The sequence below is a fragment of the Balaenoptera physalus genome (assembly GCF_965194825.1).
Source record: "Balaenoptera physalus genome assembly, chromosome: 11".
NCBI classification, from domain to species: domain Eukaryota; kingdom Metazoa; phylum Chordata; class Mammalia; order Artiodactyla; family Balaenopteridae; genus Balaenoptera; species Balaenoptera physalus.
This window is the reverse complement of record NC_138896.1, coordinates 3,536,445-3,555,959: the sequence shown is the minus strand read 5'-3', so window position 1 is coordinate 3,555,959 and position 19,515 is coordinate 3,536,445. Positions and strand designations below refer to the sequence as shown.

Genomic DNA, 19,515 nt, shown 5'->3' with positions numbered 1-19,515 from the left:
AACAAATGAGTCAGAATAATGCCACAATAATAGTATTAATAATTAATGGTCTTGCCCATTGAGGCTTCTTCCTTTTCCTTCTCAACAAATAATTAGCAGAAGGTATTTTAACTTTTGGATTGATATGAAGCTTTCATAAGCCCAGTGATTATGATGAGACCTCAGGCCCTACAGCCAGAGGAGCCACCAGTTTCCATCACAAAAGACTCGTTGCCTCAGCCAGCATCCCCTGAGTTACTCAGCCCCAGGCCAGCATGGAAGGCCCTGCCCTATTTCCAGCTCTGATTTATCAGTACTTCTCCTGCCCCAGCTGTATCACTGCTCACAAAGCAGTTCCTTTAAAACAGCTCCATGAAAACCCCCAAAGCACAGCCCATGAATGGGGCTCTTTCCTGCTCTTGCTCTCAGCCCTCTCATCCCCTAGAACCGGGAACGGCCTAGATTCCTGGGGAGACCCTGTTACCCGGAGCATCGACCCTGGACTGGGGCCATCAGGTGACGGCCTGGTCACTCCCCAGACCAAAAGGTTCTGAGCCCAAAGTCAAACCTCGGCCTGTGCCCAGACATTGCACTCACCGACATCGCTTCGTTTAAAGTGGGCAGAGTCACACCTCTGAGCTGTCGCCGACTCTGCTTCTGTATGTGACCCAGTTTGCTTGCTCTGCTTCCTCAACCAGTCTCCCCCATCCTTGGCCCCGGACGCTTCTCCGTGTAATGAGTAGATACAGCCCCTCCCCACTCCCACCCCAACTGCTCCCAGTGTAGACGGGTCGTGATCTCCACAGTGAGGGCGGGCACCCGGGCTATTGGGCCACAGGGCAGCTTCACGGGGAGAAGAGGCGTCTCACCCCCTGTCCCCCCGGAAGTGAACCAGCAGGCAGAGTCTCCTGGAGGCCACTCCTATGTCCAGCTCAACCTCGGACCCTGATGGGCTCACAGGCCGAGTGCAGTGTGTGGGCTGCTTCACGCCTGCTCTGGTGGAACGGTTGTGGTGGTCTCAGGAAACACATTTATTATGCAGAAACTAAAATATTTGTCATATTTGTACATTTGTGAGACCGGAAGCCATATTTTACTCTTATATTGCGGTAATCTATCCTCGTATTTAAAATAATGATGATGTCAATCACTGTTAAAGTCTGGTAGATGATTCGGCAGCTCACTGATACAGAAAACACTGCGAGACTTGAAGCCCCCATCCAGTAGTTATCTCAGGTCAGCCAGGTGAAGTGAGGTTTGCAGGGTTTTGGTGAATCTGTGACTCTTGATAAGGACACATCAAAAAATTTACATATGGATTTCTGGATTTCCTTGTTATAATTTTGGGCATAGAAATTACACGACTTGGTTATAAAAATAAAGGTCACCTAAAAGATCCAGAATATACATATCTCAAGTTTCTTAGATTATCATCTAAAATAAGACATTTAAAAATATTTTTGAGGAACCTGGGCCCATTGAGAACATGTCCACAGACCTCTGGGAGTTTGAGAACCCTGAAATCGTTTGTATCAGTGGAAATTATCGAGAGCTCCATCTCTCCCTCCCAGGATTTGGAGATTCCTGTAAAATGCCAGATTGACCCACCAATCTTGATTGGATGGTTAGCCTAACAAATCTATTGTAATGACAAGTTATAAACGTTATCTGAAAGGACTTTCTTTTTGTAGGACATGTTTAACACTTAAAAGATTATACAAAATACTGTCCCTGCTTTCTGATAGTTTGTAATCCTGCTGTCATCACCTACTAAATGTCATAATTATAATAGTAAAAATCAGAAACAGAGGAAAGGACCATTGTGAAAATAAAATTCAGTTAAAAATTAATACTAAATAAATGAAAATCCCAGCAATGTTTTAAAAACAGAAGTTGACAGTCTGATTTTAAAACCTCTATGAGCTGCAAAGGGCCTAAAAAAGCCAAGACATTGTTAAAGAAGAACAACTAAATAAGAGAAACTACTCCATAGATGCAAAATGCAATACAAAACTACAGGAATTAGGGCAGTAATAATGAAAGAAGAATAAAAAATAGACCTGTGGAAAAGACCAGAGCCCCCAAACCAACCCACACATGTGGCTATATGATATATGACAAAGGAAGTACTGCAGATTAGTGATAAAAATACACTAAAACAAAATAAAGGTGCTGGGTCATTTGGCTAGCCACATGTAAAAAGGCAAGTCTTGAAATCGATCTTATATCATCCACAAAAATTAATTCCAGAAAGAATGTAGCTGTTTTGTTTTTGTTTTTGTTTTTTTTGGCCACAACATGCAGCTTGTGGGATCTTAGTTCCCCAACCAGGGATCGAACCTGCGCCCCCTGCATTGGAAGTATGGCATCTTAACCACTGGACCGCCAGGGAAGTCCCTGGAAAGAATGTAGCTTTAAATGTCAATGTTAAAAAATAAACTTTCTTAAGATCAATTTTTTTATGATCTAGAGGTAGGGAAAGAATTCTTAAACAGATCACAAAAAAAAAAAAAAAAAAAAAACCCAGCAGCTATATGGGAAGAGATGGATAATTTGGTTTGTTTGTTTGTTTTGTTTTTTTAATATTTATTTATTTATTTTGGCTGCACCGGGTCTTCATTGCGGCATGCGGGATCTTCGTTGCAGCGTGCGGACTTTTAACTGTGGCATGCATGCAGGATCTAGTTCCCCAACCAGGGTTGGAACCGGGGCCCCCTGCATTGGGAGCGCGGAGTCTTACCCACTAGACCACCAGGGAAGTCCCCTAGACTGATAATTGGACTACGCTCAAATTAAGAATTTGTTTATTAAAAGATATCATTGAGAGTGAAGAGACAATCAGCAAGTGGGACAACACAAAACTGACAAAGGGCTCATGTCCACAATATGTAATGAACTCCTATAAATCAATAAGTAGAAAGCACAATTTAATAGAAAAATGGGTAGAAGACCTGACCATGTAATTTACAAAAGAAGCTATCCAAATGGTCTTCAACTTCCTTAAAAATCATGTAAATTCAAACTAAAATCACAGTGAGATTTTATACACACCCTCTAGAACAGCTGAGATTAGAAAGACTGGCAGCAGCAAGTGTTGGTGAGGATGGGGAGCAGGGGGGTCTCAGTGACAGCTCGGGGAGTCTACCGTGCTTGGCACTGTGTGGTAGATCTGAAAATCAGCATATCCTAGGACCAGGTATTTCACTCCTGGTGTAACAGAACTGCAGGCCCATGTGCCTCAAAAGACATATGTAAAGGGGCTTCCCTGGTGGCGTAGTGGTTGAGAGTCTGCCTGCCAATGCGGGGGACACGGGTTCGAGCCTTGGTCTGGGAAGATCCCACATGCCGTGGAGCAACTAGGCCCGTGAGCCACAGCTACTGAGCCTGCGCGTCTGGAGCTTGTGCTCCGCAGCAGGAGAGGCCACGACAGTGAGAGGCCCGCGCACCGCGATGAAGAGTGGCCCCCGCTCACCGCAACTAGAGAAAGCCCTTAAACGGAAACGAAGACCCAACACAGCCAAAAATAAATAAATAAATAGCGTTCCCTTTAAAAAAAAAAAGTCATATGTAAGGATGCAGCAGCATTTGTCATAGGAAAAAAAAAAAAAAACTTGGGAAAAAACTAAATGAGACCTGGTTTCCAGCCTGACCTGTCCCTCTTGTCTCACAACAGCAAAAAAGTGGAACAAACTGAAAATCAATAACTTTTCTTGGATTCCTCAGAGAACTGAAGTCCAGGGCAAACCGCTACCTCCAAAACTGGGGACAGGGGACTACCAGGAATCATAGCTCCGCGCAGAAGCTAGCACCAGAGCCAGTACTGGAGAAGGAAAATGTGAATTGGCAAGTTGCTGGAGGCTCAGTGCGCACAAGCTTGAAAATTAAAAATTAAGAGAGGCCAGTCTTACCTGAGGCACCCCACACTTTTGTGAGCCCACCTCCAGGAGCCCCTCTGGCTGTTCAGGCTGAGCATTAAAGAAAAACTCTCTCCTGCTTTCCACATTTCCACACGGGAGGGGAGGGGTAGCCCTTTGGAAATAAGCCCAGAGCATTCTGTTCTTTCTTTTTTTAATTTTTATTGGAGTATAGTTGATTTACAATGTTGCGTTAGTTTCTGCTCTACCGCCAAGTGTATCGGTTATACATATATCCACTCTTTTTTTAATTAATTAATTTATTTATTCATTTTTTTGGCCGTGCCACCTGGCATGCAGGATCTTAGTTCCCCGACCAGGGATCGAACCTGTGCCCCCTGCAGTGGAAGCGAGGAGTCTTAACCACTGGACCGCCAGGCAAGTCCCTATCCACTCTTTATTAGATTCTTTTCCCATATAAATCATCACAGAATATTGAGAAGACTTCCCTGTGCTATACAGTAGGTCCTTATTAGTTATCTATTTTATTTTATTTTTTAAATTTATTTATTTATTTATTTATTTTTGGCTGCGTTGTGTCTTCGTTGCTGCGCACGGGCTTTCTCTAGTTGCGGCAAGCGGGGGCTACTTTCCGTTGCGGTGTGCGGGCTTCTCATTGTGGTGGCTTCTCTTGTTGCGGAGCATGGGCTCTAGGCGTGTGGGCTTCAGTAGCTGTGGCTCACGGGCTCTAGAGTGCAGGCTCAGTAGTTTTGGCTCACGGGCTTCAGTATTTGTGGCACACGGGCTCAGTATTTGTGGCTCTCGGGCTCTAGAGCACAGGCTCAGTAGTTGTGGTGCACGGGCTTAGTTGCTCCGCGGCATGTGGGGTCTTCCCGGACCAGGGCTCGAACCTGTGTCCTCTGTATTGGCAGGCGGATTCTTAACCACTGCACCACCAGGGAAGCCCCTAGTTATCTATTTTATATACAGTGGTGTGTATGTGTCAATCCCAGTCTCCCAATTTATCCCTCCCCCACCCCCATTCCCCCCCCAGTAACCATAAGTTTGTTTTCTACATCTGTGACTCATGTTTTGTAAATAAGTTCATTTGTACCTTTTTTTTAAAAATATAAGCCATATCATAAGCCCTTCCTCAAGGAAACTTTCACCAGAGTCCAACCACTTTGGGAATTACCAGAGCCTCAGAGTCCTGGGGGACAGGAAATGCCCAACTGCAGCCTCCTCTACCCTCCTGTGTCCCCTGAGTGGGGACAGGGGAGTGGAGTGGTCAGCTGAGAAGCATTCGTGCAGGTCACAGCCCTAGGCACAGGCTCCCTGAATGGTGAGGTCTAATAGACACCTCACCACCTCATCAAAGGGCTCCTGTAGAATCACAGGAGATTACAATGGAAAGAACTGCAAACCATATTTAAGAAAAAGACTCTAGGAAACCCCAGAGATGATAGGGGAGACAAAAACAAGGGCACAGAGGAAATTTTAGCCCCTAACACCTACTACTACAGCAAAGAGCAAACACAGCTTAACTTCTAGCCATACAAACAAAGCCTCTCACTAAAAGCGTATTTACTTTTACCCAGGACATCATGTCTATCTTTCAACAAAAAGTTGCAAAGTGTACTATACGGCAAAAAACGCAGCTTGAAGAGACAGAGAAGCATCAGAACCAGACTCAGATATGGTGGAAATTTTGGCACTATTGGACCAGGAATTAAAATAACTATGATTAATAAGCTAAGGGTTCTAATGGAGATAGTGGACACTTGTGAGAACAGGTGGGTAATGTAAACAGAGAGATGGAAAATCTAAGAAAGAATCAAAAGGAAATGCTAGAAATCAAGAACAATGTAACAGAAATGAAGAACGCCTTTGATGGGTTCATTATAACCTAGACACCGAAGAGGAAAGAATCAGTGAGCCTGAAGGTACATCAGCAGAAAAGTCCCAAACTGAAAATCAAAGAGAAAAAAATGTTACCGAGTCCAAGCTTGCGCTGCTCACCACACGAAAGGCCAATCGATAGAGAGACGAGGTGTTGGGACAAGGAATAGTGGCTTTATTTGGAAAGCCAGCAGATGGGGAATTTCTTCTTTCTTGCAGGCATTCACAGGTGGGCCTGGTCAGGATGTTTCCTGTGAGCTAAACAAAGGTATTTTAGCTTAACGGTCAGGCATGGGAGGCCAGGTTCCAGGAAATGGGCCATTCTTATACTTTAAGTTATAGGCAACATCCCTTTAGTGATTAACTTGTAGCAAAAGCAACAGAACCGCAAAGGATAAAGTAAAAGAAACAGGTCTAATATGGAGTCAGATTTGTTCTTCCCTATTACAAAAAGCATGAAAGAGACAGAACAGAATATCCATGAACTGTGGGAGAATTACAAAAGGTGTAACATACACATAATGGGAATACCAGAAGGAGAAGAGAGAAAGGAACAGAGGAAATATTTGAAATAATAATGGCTGAGAATTTCCCCAAATTAATGATAAACACCAAACCACAGATCCAGGAAACTCAGAGAACACTGTGCAGGCAAATACCAAAAAAATCTACACTAAGACATATTCTAACTGCAGAAAAATCAAGGACAAAGAAAATCTTGAAGAAAGCAGAGGAAATAAAGACCTTACCTCTAGTGGGACAAGGTAAAATTCCATCTGTCTCACGAATCATGCAAACAAAATAGAAAAAACTCACCAACTTAGAATTCTGTATCCAGTGAAACTGTCCTTCAAAAGTAAAGGGGAGATAGACATTGTCAGACAAACAACATTGAGGGAGACACCCCCCGACTACAAGGACCTGGCAGACTGAGTCAGTCCTGTGCCTGGGCTACAAGTGGGAATCGGTCCAGGACGCACTGATGGGCTTGAGCGTAGTGAAGTGATGACCACCTGTCCGCTCCTGGGCTACAGGACACCCCAGCTGGAGGGCTGCCCCGTCCCCATGACGCCCCGCCCTCAGCCGACCCCCCCACAGCTGCAGTCCGTCCCCGGCCTGTGAGCTTGTGACCTCGGGCTCCACAGCCTCCCGGGCTCAGGGCTGTGGCCTCTGGTTGGTGACACTGTGTCTCTCGAGTGGACAGTTCGGTCGTGGCAGAGATGAGACAACCAGCCACGGTGGGCAGCACTTTGCAGAGTCCCTTGTGAATTACCTTGTCTGCAGTCCCCTGAGTCCTTCTCTGCACAAGCAGGGCGGGGTCCCGAGCACAAATTCCACCTGAAAACCTGACAGAAAAATGGAGCTGTCCAGAGTGCTGGAATCGCTGAGCGTGATGGAGCCCTGTTCAGCTCGGGGGACAGTGCCCTGCAGGCCTGGGGCGCACTAGCGCCCCAGGAGTCACGGCGCTAGGAGGAGCCCGATCCAGACCTCACAGGAGGGCGGTGGCTCAGGGCAGCCTCCCCGCTCCTCTCCGCTCCTTACGAGCTGGAGAGCGGACGCGGGGTGATGCCTTCGGCCGGAGCTGTCTATTCAAAAGTCACTTGTTAAATTGGAAGCGCCCCTTTCCCCTGGACAATCCTTTTCTAGTTTGTACAAATTAATTTAACCAAGTCGTTAATATTTTGACTCCTGAGGGAATATTAGGAGCTGGGTATGTAAATACGGATAATAAATATTTGTTAAACAAATGTATTTATTGGGCAGCTACTATGCGCTTGGATGGTGCTAGAGCTAGAAAGCTGATAAAATATACTGCTTGTCCTCCAGGAGCAGTAATTAGTTGGAGATTCATTCGCAAGTATTTATTACGTGCCCAGCACCCAGCAAGTAATAAAGAAGCGTCTCTTTACTTTTAGTTGGTGAATGGTGCAGATAAGTGTAGAGGCTGGGCCCTGAACCCAGCCTGGGGATTTGGGAGGTTGCTGGGAGTGGAGGGAAGGTGAGGCTTCCTAAAGGAAGTGAGGATTGAGTGGATGGGTGGGTGGAAGTGAGCTGGCTGAGGAAGGACGGGGTAGCAGGGACCTTCAGAGACCTGGCCCTGACAGAGCAGAATGTACATGTCAGGAGTGCATTTAGCAGTGAGCTGTGTGCATGGTGAAAACAGTACACCGTTCACCTGGAAAGGTAGGGTGGACGAGGTAAGTTCTGGGCTGCTGGGGTCCAGCAGAGGCACACAGCATGCTCCACCTGCCTTCCTGGGTTGCCCGGAACATAGACATTAACTGAGAAGATTTCAGATGCCCTGCAGGACAGAAGGTGCTTGGTTACTAATAAATGCCACATGATAAATAGATCCCAGGGTCAAACTGGTTCAGAAAATGCAAATATCCACTGTGAATCTTTAGAGAGGGTAAAGTCTTCCATTTTCCTGATGGTCTGGGGAGATTTTCACCTGAGCATCTTGAGAAACGAGTGTTCAGAGCACATGCTGGGGATGGCCATGTGAACACCCAAGTGGCAGGGGTGCTGCCTGGCAGGTCTCATAGTTCTGATCCCCCCTGAAGATGCACTGCTCTCCAAGATCAACACAGCTAGAGGCAGGCTGGAGGGAGGTAGCGGCAAAGCACTAATGATGAGAAGACCCACAAATGGAGAGTGAAAGAAGGTGACCAGTTGACAACTTCAGTTTTACCCACAGCTCCTCTGTTGTGTGCTGGGTATTGAAAGCCCTTCAGCTCTCAAAGTGCCAGCTCTACCTGATGGCTGGAAAGCATCTGCCCTTTCTTCTCTCATTTCTTTGCATTCTTCTGACCTCTTAAGGCAGTGCAGAGGCTGGCATGGCGATTAAAGTCAACAACTGTTTTTATAGGTGGAACGTTGGTTGGGAGAAAGGACTTCTTGATTGGAATAGGAAACATTGATTGGCAAGTAATTGTACATCTTTTGGTCCCTCGACACTTGAGAAATTTGTGCTTTCTAAGAATGGAGGTTTTTAGAGGAAAACTAGCTAAATTTTTTAGTGAAAGCTACATAAGAGTCATCTCTCATCCATATTGTAAATGTCAGGGTTATCAGCAAGTGTAGGTCTTTCCTGGAGGATCTGACCCACTCTTGGGCTTCAAAGGGAGGAAAAGGAACAGATTTCTCCTGATTTCATAGAATATCTGTTCTTGAGTCACCTGTACAAAATCATCGTTGCCCCAATTACTCTTCTGACATCAGTATTAATTTCAATGTCATGTGATTTGCAGTTTTCATGATGCTCATGTGTTTTTAAGATCTGTATGAAAAAAGGTTCTTACAGATCACATAGGATTGTGCGTTAGGCTTCATGTGTTCTTACAGAGTTTGTAGACGTCGCCTTTAAGGGACGTCTAGCAGGATGGGGAGGACTTGGACTTGAACAGAAGGGAGGTAACAGTGTGAGCAAATGGAGGTGGGAGTGTGGGGTGTGTTTGGGGTGGAGTTCTTGTGTTTATTTATCAGTCCCTCTTATCATAATTGATCCCGGCCTCGGTGCCTTGAAGGAGCCAAGGTTAGGACAGTGCAGGGGTGGTGGGTGACAGCATTCAGAAAGGGAAATGTATAGAGAGCAAATTTTGTACTAACCTTTGTTGTATCTACTTCATCTCCATTAGGTAGATGTCTTCTGCGTTTCGTGTATACTCCAGAATCATTCTTCATCCATATAGAAGTCTGTCGTGTAAATTGCTTAAATTTTGAAAGTTATCCTATCTCTAAAATCAAATCTGGTTGGACCTTGCAACCTCGAGCCACCACCTTTCCTCCCCCGCCTAAGTCTTTCATACACTCATCCTTAGGAAGTTCTATATCATTTTCCTAAAATCATTAATAAAATGTAATTAAATACTTGCTCAGCTGCTTAAAAATGTGCATTATTGCACCAAAAAAATAGAGCTACTCAAAATTTACAATGTGAAGGGAAGTAAGATCTTGCATTATTTTTGATTAACTCTTAGTGTTGAAACCTTGTGTCTCCCATGTGTGAGGTTAAAAATCTGAGAAATTCACTAGTTTTAAAAGTGCCATTTGGGAATTCCCTGGCAGTCCAGTGGTTAGGACTCGGTGCTTGCACTGCCGTGGGCCCAGGTTGGATCCCTGGCTGGGGAACTAAGATCCCACGAGCCACATGGCACAGCCAAAAAAAAAAAAGAAATGTCATTTAAGGGGGAAGGAAATGAAGGCCTGTGTTGATCTGAGTGTGTGATGATTCACACCTCTCTTTCTGGCTTGCAGTTTGAGGGCTGGGGAGTGATGCTTTTATTCTGGGTAGGTCTCTCTGAGAATAAGCACAGTGTGTTAACAAGGCAAGAAAGTCCCAGAATCCCTCTTTCTTCTCCCTTTCTCCAAATGGGCTAATGACTTAACATTCGTGCATTCCTCCTTCACACGTTCCCTCTCTTTGCAGATGCTGTCACAAAGTTCTTCTAACCGCCCCTTCGATAAAGTCAGACTGTTGGTGCTCACTTTAGTGCATCCACTCCTGAGATGCCAGCTCACATCTCCCTGCCCAGGGATCAGCCACCACAGCCAATCCCCTGAGCCCCGTGTGCTTGGCCTCTGTCCTCTCAGACCATCCCCAGGCACAGATCTCAGGCGAGGTGAACCTGAGCTTTGTCCAGAGTCAGACTGCTTGGTGAGGCCACCAGAGAGTTCTGGAAGGTTCCTTGATTGAAGATTTCATGGTGGGTTTTGTTTGTTTTTTTTAATTAATTTATTTGTTTTTATTTTTGGCTGTGTTGGGTCTTCGTTGCTGTGCACGGGCTTTCTCTAGTTGCAAAGAGCGGGGGCTACTCTTCATTGTGGTGCACGGGCTTCTCATCGTCGTGGCTTCTAGTGTTGCAGAGCACGGGCTCTAGGCGCACGGGCTTCAGTAGATGTGGCACACGGGCTCAGTAGTTGTGGTGTGAGGGCCCAGTAGTTGTGGCTTGCAGGCCCTAGAGCGCAGGCTCAGTAGTTGTGGCGCACGGGCTTAGTTACTCCGCAGCATGTGGGATCTTCCAGGACTAGGGCTCGAACCCGTGTCTCCTGCATTGGCAGGAGGATTCTTAACCACTGCGCCACCAGGGAAGCCCCTCGTGGTGGGTTTTTCAGCATGCCCTCTAGGATGAGGTGCTACCCTTTGGGGGCATGGACTTTCTCCTTGAATATGACCAGCACGGTGCCCAGCACATAACAGTGCTCATGAAACAGCATTTCCCTCTTTTTCCTGCAAGGGAGTTCCAGAAAAAGAACCACAAGGAAATTTCAGAAGAGAGACCATGATGTACAATTGAGGTAGATCAGGAATGTTTTGTGGTTGAGGGTGATTTGAACCAAGAGTCAAAGCATAGGCACATTCGTTCACCAGATTCTGTAGTCTCCCTGGTGTAGTTCAGGTACTGCTACAGGATAAGAATATAATAGTGAAAGAAACAAACACGAGAGTTTGCAGTCTGGTGAGTCAGAAAATGTTCATCAAATAATTGTGTAAATAAATATAAATTTAATTGGAAAGTGACCTAAATGTCCAGTGAATATGGGGAAATAAAGTATAACAGGTTTTTATATTTTTTTCTTGAAATACAGTTGATTTACAATATTGTGTTAGTTTCAGGTGTACAGCAGAGTGATTTTTTTTTTGCAGATTATATTCCATTATAGGTTATTACAAGATATTGGGTATAGTTCCCTGTATTGGGTATAGTTCCTATTATTATAGGTTATTACAAGATATTGGGTATAGTTCCCTGTGCTCTACAGTAAATCCTTGTTGTTTATTTTATGCGTAGTAGTTTGTAACTGTTAATCCCATACTCCTAATTTGTCCCTCCCTTCTCCTTCTCCCCTTTGGTAACCATAAGTTTGTTTCCTATGATATGACATGTTCTCTTGATTTAATATTATATAGCCATTGAAATTGTTTCAAAGAATTCTGAAGTGATTGCAGTAACACTGGTTATTTAGAAAGGGGTGTATAAAAGCATAGAGTGTAATCTCTATTTTACAAAAACAAGTGCATGATTGCCTCTGCACGGGTAAGTTGGTCATAGCACATTTTCCTTGTTTCTAGAGGTAGGCTTGTAATGATATAAACTTCCTTCTTAGAACTGCTTTTGCTGCATCCCATATATTTTGGATCATTGTATTTCCATTTTTATTTGTCTCCAGGTATTTTTTGATTTCTTCAATGACCCACTGGTTGTTTAATAGCATGTTTAGACTCCACACGTTTGTGTTTTTGCAGTTCAAACACATTCTAACCACCCTACATTTCACTCCCCAGGGGAGTCCCCGTTGCTCCCTGCCTCTCCGGGAGGCTCTCCAAGATCAGCAAGTGGGTCTGACCCAGGCTCCTTTCAGATTGCTGCCTCTGCACTGGGACTTGGAGTGTGTGCGATTTTGCACAGGCCCTTTAAGAGGGGAGTCTCTGTTTGCTACAGCCCTTTGGGCTCTCCTGAACATAAGCCCCACTGGTTATCAAAGTCAAATGTTCTGGGGGCTCATCTTCCCCGAGCAGGAACCCCAGGCTGGGAAGCCTGATATGGAGCTTGGACCCCTTTCTCCTTGGGGACAACCTCTGCAATTCTGATTATCTTCCCATTTGTGGGTCACCAGACTGGGGCATGTGTCTCACTATATTGCATCTCTTCCTATCCATCTCACCACGGTTCTTTCTTTATGTCTTTAGTCGTGGGAAATCTTTTCTACTGGTCTTCAGCTCATTCTCATAGATGGTTGCTCTGTAAGTAGTTGTAATTTTGATGTGTCTGTGGGAGGAGGTGAGCTCAAGGTCTTCCTACTCAGCCACCTGGGCCACCCTCTCTGGTGGGTGTCTCAGAATCTGGGGTTTTTTTTCCCCTCCATCAAAGGGGACAGAAATTGTTGACATACTGCTTTCTAGAGTACTTAAAGCAAATATATTTCCAGCTTGAATATTATGGCTAATGAAATTACCAGAGTGATGCATTCTTAATTTTGCTCCTTGATGCTAAGTGCATGTGACAGGTCTGCTGAGTGCTGCCCCTTTGCCATCCAGCGGCAGGCGGGGACTCACGAGGACTCACGCGACCCCAGCTGCTCTGCCTGCCTCCCTGGGAAGGGGCTGCGTTCAGCTGTGTCCTCCCTCCAAGCTTCAGGAGCCCAAGGCTCACTCTGTTGCTGAAAAATAGGAACCACAAGCATTTCTGGTGGTTTACTGTAAGGTGCAGTGATCTTCCTACAGCTTAAGGAACAGGTTCTAAAAAACAAGTATCAGGTAGAACTATTTTGCACACATTTTCAGGCTAACCATGGAAAAAAAATGTCCACTTGTTTAAGAAAATGCCACAGTTTATGCTTTGTGATAAAAATTGTTTAATGATTATTAATTGTCAAGCACCATGACCAAATATTTCCAATATACGCAATGTATGTGATGGACAAATTAGTAACGGAACAATCAATACTCTAATACAAAAATATCAAGAATAGGCAGTTTTAAAAAAGAAATTTAAAACTCTAATTAAAATATGAAAAGATTTTAAACATCACTAATAAGAAATAAATATAAAAGCATACATATTAAAGGATCAGATTGGCAGAGATGAAAAAACTCACAACACTCAGCATCAGGAAGGAACTGGAAATGTGACTTCTTACTATCAGGGGGAATATTCACAGATACATTTCTGTAAGGCTGCTTGCCAAAATATCATGACAACTTAGAAGATGCACATGCTTTTTTGACATGACGGTTACCTTCCTCCAGGATTGCTGAGTACGGCATTATTTATGTCACGTGACCATCAGTGGGGAGCTTATTGGGCCTGGTCCCTCTGAGCTGTAACTCACTGGATTCAGGGCTTCCACTTAGCCCCAGGGGAAGCTCAAGCTGCTGTGCTGGTGACCGAAAGGACGTTTATTCTGGACAGAACGGTCACAGATTCTAGAGCAGGGGCCCTGACATGTTGTCAGAAGGAACACTTTTCACTTCCTTCCGTCAGATCACTAACGTCTGCACAGGGCCGTCCTGGCAACTCTGCAGATGAAGCCTCGTCCACGTGGCTCCCTCTCCAGGGCTCAAACGGCTGCTTTGAAATCTTCCTGCAGATCCTCATCTAGGGCAAATCCCGTTTCTCCACCCTGTCTGGACTAGAGATCGCCGGGCCTGAGGCTGTGAGGAAACAGCAGGTTCCTCCGTTTCTCACTTCTTTACCACCTTTGTTAACGCTCTGAGTTCCGGGGACAGCAGCCTTGTCACCCCACTCCATTTCGGAACCTGGGCCACGTGGAGACCCCGAGTGTGCCCCGCCCCCCAAGAACGGTGTTTGCTCTGTTGATGTGAACGTCTCTACAGGCAAGAGCCCTCACATGCTCTGAGTGGTGAGTGTGGCGAGCACATGATTATTGTGGTGTGGACTGTGTTTTCACGAGGCAGAATCTGGGACTGGAGACCTACTTACATACGCTTGGCACTGATTTACATACCAGCCCCTGACAAGTCACTCCAAACACTTGTCTACGAATTCAGCTACATGGTGCGGCCAACCACTGTTGTAGCCAGATCTGCTATTAAGGGCTTCACACACACGAAGTACTGAGTAGATCTGTCAAAACGTAATCGTGATAATAATAAATCAGGGCTTCCCTGGTGGCGCTGTGGTTAAGAATCCGCCTCAGGGGACACGGGTTTGAGCCCTGGTTCAGGAAGACCCCACATGCCGCGGAGCAACTAAGCCCATGCGCCACAACTACTGAGCCTGAGCTCTAGAGCCCGTGAGCCACAACTACTGAGCCCGAGTGCCACAACTACTGAAGCCCACGTGCCTAGAGCCCGTGCTCTGCAACAAGAGAAGCCACTGCAATGAGAAGCCCGCAGACCGCAACGAAGACCCAACACAGCCAAAAATAAATAAATAACTTAAAAAAAAAAATAAATCAGCTCAGGCAGCTCACAAATACAGCTGCCAGTAGCTGCTCCTTAGCCCTGGTTCCTTGTGCTGGAGCGATGTCTCAGTCAACATTCTCTAGGGAAACTGTGCCTTTCTAACCCACCGCAGAAAAACAAAGAAGGAAAAGAAACTACCATTTCTTTACTGTCTTTCATCTAGTAGGCACTGTGCTAGTGCAGTTATTTCCCATTTTTTTATATTATTTAATGTGAAATCTGCATAGTTTGTGTAGTTGGTTGGAGAAGAGAACACACAGGAAAGATCACGTGGATTGTGAAGCCTGCCTGTAGGGCTTGCACTGCGCAATCTGCACCACTGCACCGCAGCTCGTCGCTGACCTGAAACCACAGAGTCCTGAACCCTATATATATATTATGATTTTTTTCCTATACCTACACATGTATGATAAAGTTTAATGTATAAGTTAGGCATGGTAAGAGATTAACAGCAATAACCAATAATAAAATAGAACAATTATAACAATATACTGTAAAAAAGTTATGTGGATGTGGTCTCTCTCTCAATATATCTTATCGTACTGTACTCACCCTTCTCCTTGTGTCTGTGTGATGAGATGAAGTGAGGTGAATGACGTAGGCATTGTGACATAGCGTTAGGCTACTACTGACCTTCTGACCGTATGTCAGAAGGAGAATCATCTGCTTCCCGTCATCCTGGATTCTCAGCCGTGATGATGTGGATGGTTGGATGTCAGAAGCAGACGATGTCCATGGTGGGGGAACCCAGGCGGAACAGAGCGGGACAGGAGAGATTTCATCACATTACCCAGAATGGTGCCCAGTTTAAAACATGAATTTTTTATTCCTGGAATTTTTCACTTAATATTTTTGGACCGTGGTTGGCCATGGGTAACTGAAACTGCTGAAAGCGAAACCACAGCTAAGTGGGGGACTACTGTACCATTTTCCAATAAAAAGAGTCAGGGTTTCTTGGAGAAAAGGCTAATTCTGGCACTGAGGTGGAAGATACAAGATGAACCTGGAGCATCTTAATAATGCCAGCAACTAAGAAAGTGCTTTTTAAAAAAAAGGATGGAAATGTCAAAAAAAGCTGACCTGGAAGAGCTCCCAATGGCTCAAGCTGGAACAATGTGAGCAACAAAATAAATAATGATAGCATTGGATTATTGCCCAGAGGATCCAGTCGTCACCAGGATACCCCAGTAGTAATTACTGTAGGCAAGATGTGGTCCTGAATGCAAACATTCTGAGGGAAACTTAAAGGAGACACAGTATATTTGCCTCAAATATTTCCTCCAAATATTTATTAGTAACTTTTGTCTCTTATTTTCTTTAAAAGACCTATGAGTATTCAAAGCAAAAATTATAACATTGTATTGTGGGGTTTATAACGTGTAGATGTAAGATGTATGTCAATAGTAGCACAAAGGATACAGAGAGGTAAATGGAACTGCTCTGTGGAGAGGTTTTTATACTGTCCACGTATGAAAATAGTACACTATTAGTTCTAAGTGGATTGTAATAGGTGAAAGGTGCATACTGTAACCCCTGGAATGACCACTAAAACAATGCAAAGAGGTGTCGCTTAAATGCTAGTAAAGGAATTAAATGGAATACAAAAAGTATTTGTACAAGCATGCTCATAGACCCTTGAGCCATAGTAGCCCAAACCAGCAAATAACCCAAATATCCACACGTAGAAAAATGTATCAACAAACTGTGATATGTTTATACAGGAGAATACAACTCAGAATATAAAGGAGCAAACTGCAGGGGCACACATTGTGGATGAATCTCATAAACACGCTGCTGAGTGAGACAAGCTGGCCGTGACACATTATTGTAGGATGACAGGCAAAATGAGCCCGTGGTGAAAAAAATCACAAGAGCGTTTGCTTGTAGGGGAGAAAAAAATTGCCTGCGAAGGAACTTGAGGGAATTTTCTGGAGGTGATGAAAATATTCTGTTCTTGAAAGGGGTGACGTATACATAGGTGCATTTATTTCTCACAGTTAATGTCTGTGCCTTTCAATGTATGTACCTCTTACCTCATGAAAAAGAAAAACAATTGAAAAAAAAGTGAAGGGTGGCTAGTAGCTTGAGGTATTGATGAAACAGAAATGGCAGATAATTAGTAGTCACTGAAGCTGGGTGACAGGTCTCTTTTTTTTTTTTAATATATTTTTCTTAACCATATTTGCTTATTTATTTATTTATTTATTTTTATTTTATGGCTGTGTTGGGTCTTCGTTTCTATGCGAGGGCTTTCTCTAGTTGCAGCAAGCGGGGGCCACTCTTCATCGCGGTGCGCGGGCCTCTCACTATCGCGGCCTCTCTTGTTGCGGAGCACAGGCTCCAGACGCGCAGGCTCAGCAGTTGTGGCTCACGGGCCCAGTTGCTCCGCGGCATGTGGGATCCTCCCAGACCAGGGCTCGAACCCGTGTCCCCCTGCATTGGCAGGCAGATTCTCAACCACTGCGCCACCCGGGAAGCCCCGACAGGTCTCTTATAGCATTTTGCTATTCTGTAAATGCTTAAAATTTTCTGTAACAAAATGCTTTTATAAAAAACGGAAATTGGTCTACAGTCTTAGCCGGTGAGGTGTTGGTCTCTTCTTGGAGGCGGGAGGGAGAAGCGATGGTGGGGTGTGTTGGGGAGGCTGGAGCGAAGCTGGTATTGCTCCTGGCCACACAAATGTGTTCACTCTGTAATGGCCCATCGAGGTGCCTGTACATGATTCCTGCATATATCTCTGTATGCATGTTACACGCCAATAGAAATTTAAATGCTATATATTTACACAAAAATCCTCAGTATCTCAGAATAACAGCAGGGTTTTGTCTTGTTTTGAAGCGGGACACGTTCACCGATGGTCTCATCAGATGGATTTTAATATTCCAAAGTTTTCACGTCCTAACCCTCAGGTGACCCCTTAGAGTCTTCCAGTTTTTGCCTCCATCTGGTAGGTGGCGTGATTTTTATTTTTTATGATGCGATACTTTTTCCAGAGAAGCTCACCAGGACCACGACTCTTAGCGCAGAGCCCCGTGCACAGCGTGCACTAGGACCTGCAGAACTGGGCTGAATCAGGAGTAAAACTAGTGGAAGGGATGCCACGGATGGTAAGTAGGCAGTGCAGGTGAGGCTGAAAGGCCACGACCCAGCAGCACACGCTTTTACTTGATAAACCACTTGGAACAAGTTCACCCAAAGATGTGGGTTTAAAGTGATGATTCTTCAGCCTTGACCAGGCCCTGTAATCACCTGGAGAGTCATAAAAAATACCGATGCCCGGGTCTCACTCTAGGGATTCTGATTTAATTGGTCTGTGGCACTCGGATTTAAGGAATTTTAAAAGCCCCCCAGGTGATGGTCCTGTGCAGCCAGGGGTGAGAACCACTGACTCAGGGCTATCGATGCATTAGCTGCAGGTGACTTCCGTGTGTGCTACGGGGTCTCCGAAAACAGCTTTGCCCTGTTAAAAGCAAAGAACTACTTCTTACTCAGCAGCAGGAGGAAATGTCTTCTTAGCAGATCTATTTTTGTGTCACTTGCTTTCAGAGTCAGAGGTGGTTTCAGACATGGTAGTTTGATTTAGTCTGTGTTGAAAATCATAAATAGCCTACAAGTACCAAAAAAAGATGAGAAGAATTTGCCAACATGTGGAGTGCATTATGTATTTTTCAAATTTCTCCTGTGATTAGTAATGAAAATGATATTGCTGGGGCCTGATTTCCTCAACTCAGCCCTTGGCCATTTCCCCTCCCAAGTTATTCCAAGTCTTTCCAAGACACTTCAGCACTCTCTCAAGGGGATTATTCCCAAAGGTGAAGAGTACTAGACACTGAAATCTCTGCACAGTCTGTTCCTACTGCGTAAGTGTCCACCTCCAGAACCTCAAATGACTAGGGAGGCTGCATCAGTAGTGGGTCCTGAAGTGGCAGTGGGTGGGCTCTGAAGACAGGCGGACTTGATTCCCAGTCTCAGCCCAGCCACTCAGTAGCTGTGGGGCTTTGGACAAGTTACTGGACTTGGAACAGCTATATAAACCTCGTTTTCGAGACAAGGCATCCTTGTACTGAGTGCACAAACGGCAGTGATTCTTCATCCCTCCCTGTATCCAAGCCCTTTGAAATGTGACTTTACAGCTGCTCCCACTGAGAGGTAGAATCTGTTCCTCCAAATCTTGCATCAGGGCTGGCCACTAGAATGCAGTAGGCATGCCAGTGGGCCAGCTTGGGACCTCGTCTTAAAAGGTCTTAGATGCTTCTGCTTTTTCTTTCAGAACCCTGCCGTCTCCACGACAACAAGCCCATGTTAGCCTGCTGGAGGATGAGATACTTCAGGGAGTAGAACCAAGGTGCCCAGTCGACAGCCAGCTCCTCCCCAGAAGCAGAGCCCCCTAATCAACCTGCAGCTGACCACACATGCATGAAGGAGCCCAGCTGAGACCAGAAGAATTGTCTAGCTGAGCCCGGCCTGAGCTAGGTGAGTATTGGGGTGGCTTGTTATGCAGCAGTAGCTAACCAATACATACGCCCACTGCAGATAGGATGCCAGGATTCAGTGATATGTTCATCACAAGTGACTTGGCAAACAGTAGGCACCCAATAGGTGCTGGTTTCCTTTTCCCTTTGTTTAAAGTTGGATCTTTTGAGTTATACAGAAATTCTTGTCATCATGTATGCCTCTGATTGGTGCTTAAATGAACTCAGTGCCCCACCCAACAGGAGGAAAGAGACAACCAGAGTCTGACCACTAGGGCCCAAGGCCAGATTGCAAAATAAGAAGTTTGTCTTTAATCTGTTCCCTCCAAATTTAAACTCTGGAGGTCAAGGTTGTGGACAGATTTGAAGACGTTGGGCTCCA

General features: G+C 45.1%; 1 protein-coding gene across 2 annotated transcripts in view; it reads left to right on the top strand.

Moving 5' to 3' along the window:
- LYRM4 (LYR motif containing 4) overlaps positions 1 to 19,068 on the top strand; it is a 190,016-nt gene extending 170,948 nt beyond the window's left edge. Inside the window, exon 4 of one of the 2 annotated variants that reach the window (XM_082413444.1) lies at positions 18,932 to 19,068. The gene's annotated coding sequence lies outside the window, so the exon portion shown is untranslated. Of the gene's footprint in view, positions 1 to 3,702; positions 4,047 to 18,931 lie in introns of those variants that run through there. The other variant, XM_082413445.1, reaches the window with a different exon arrangement.
- The last annotated feature ends 447 nt before the right edge of the window (positions 19,069 to 19,515 follow it).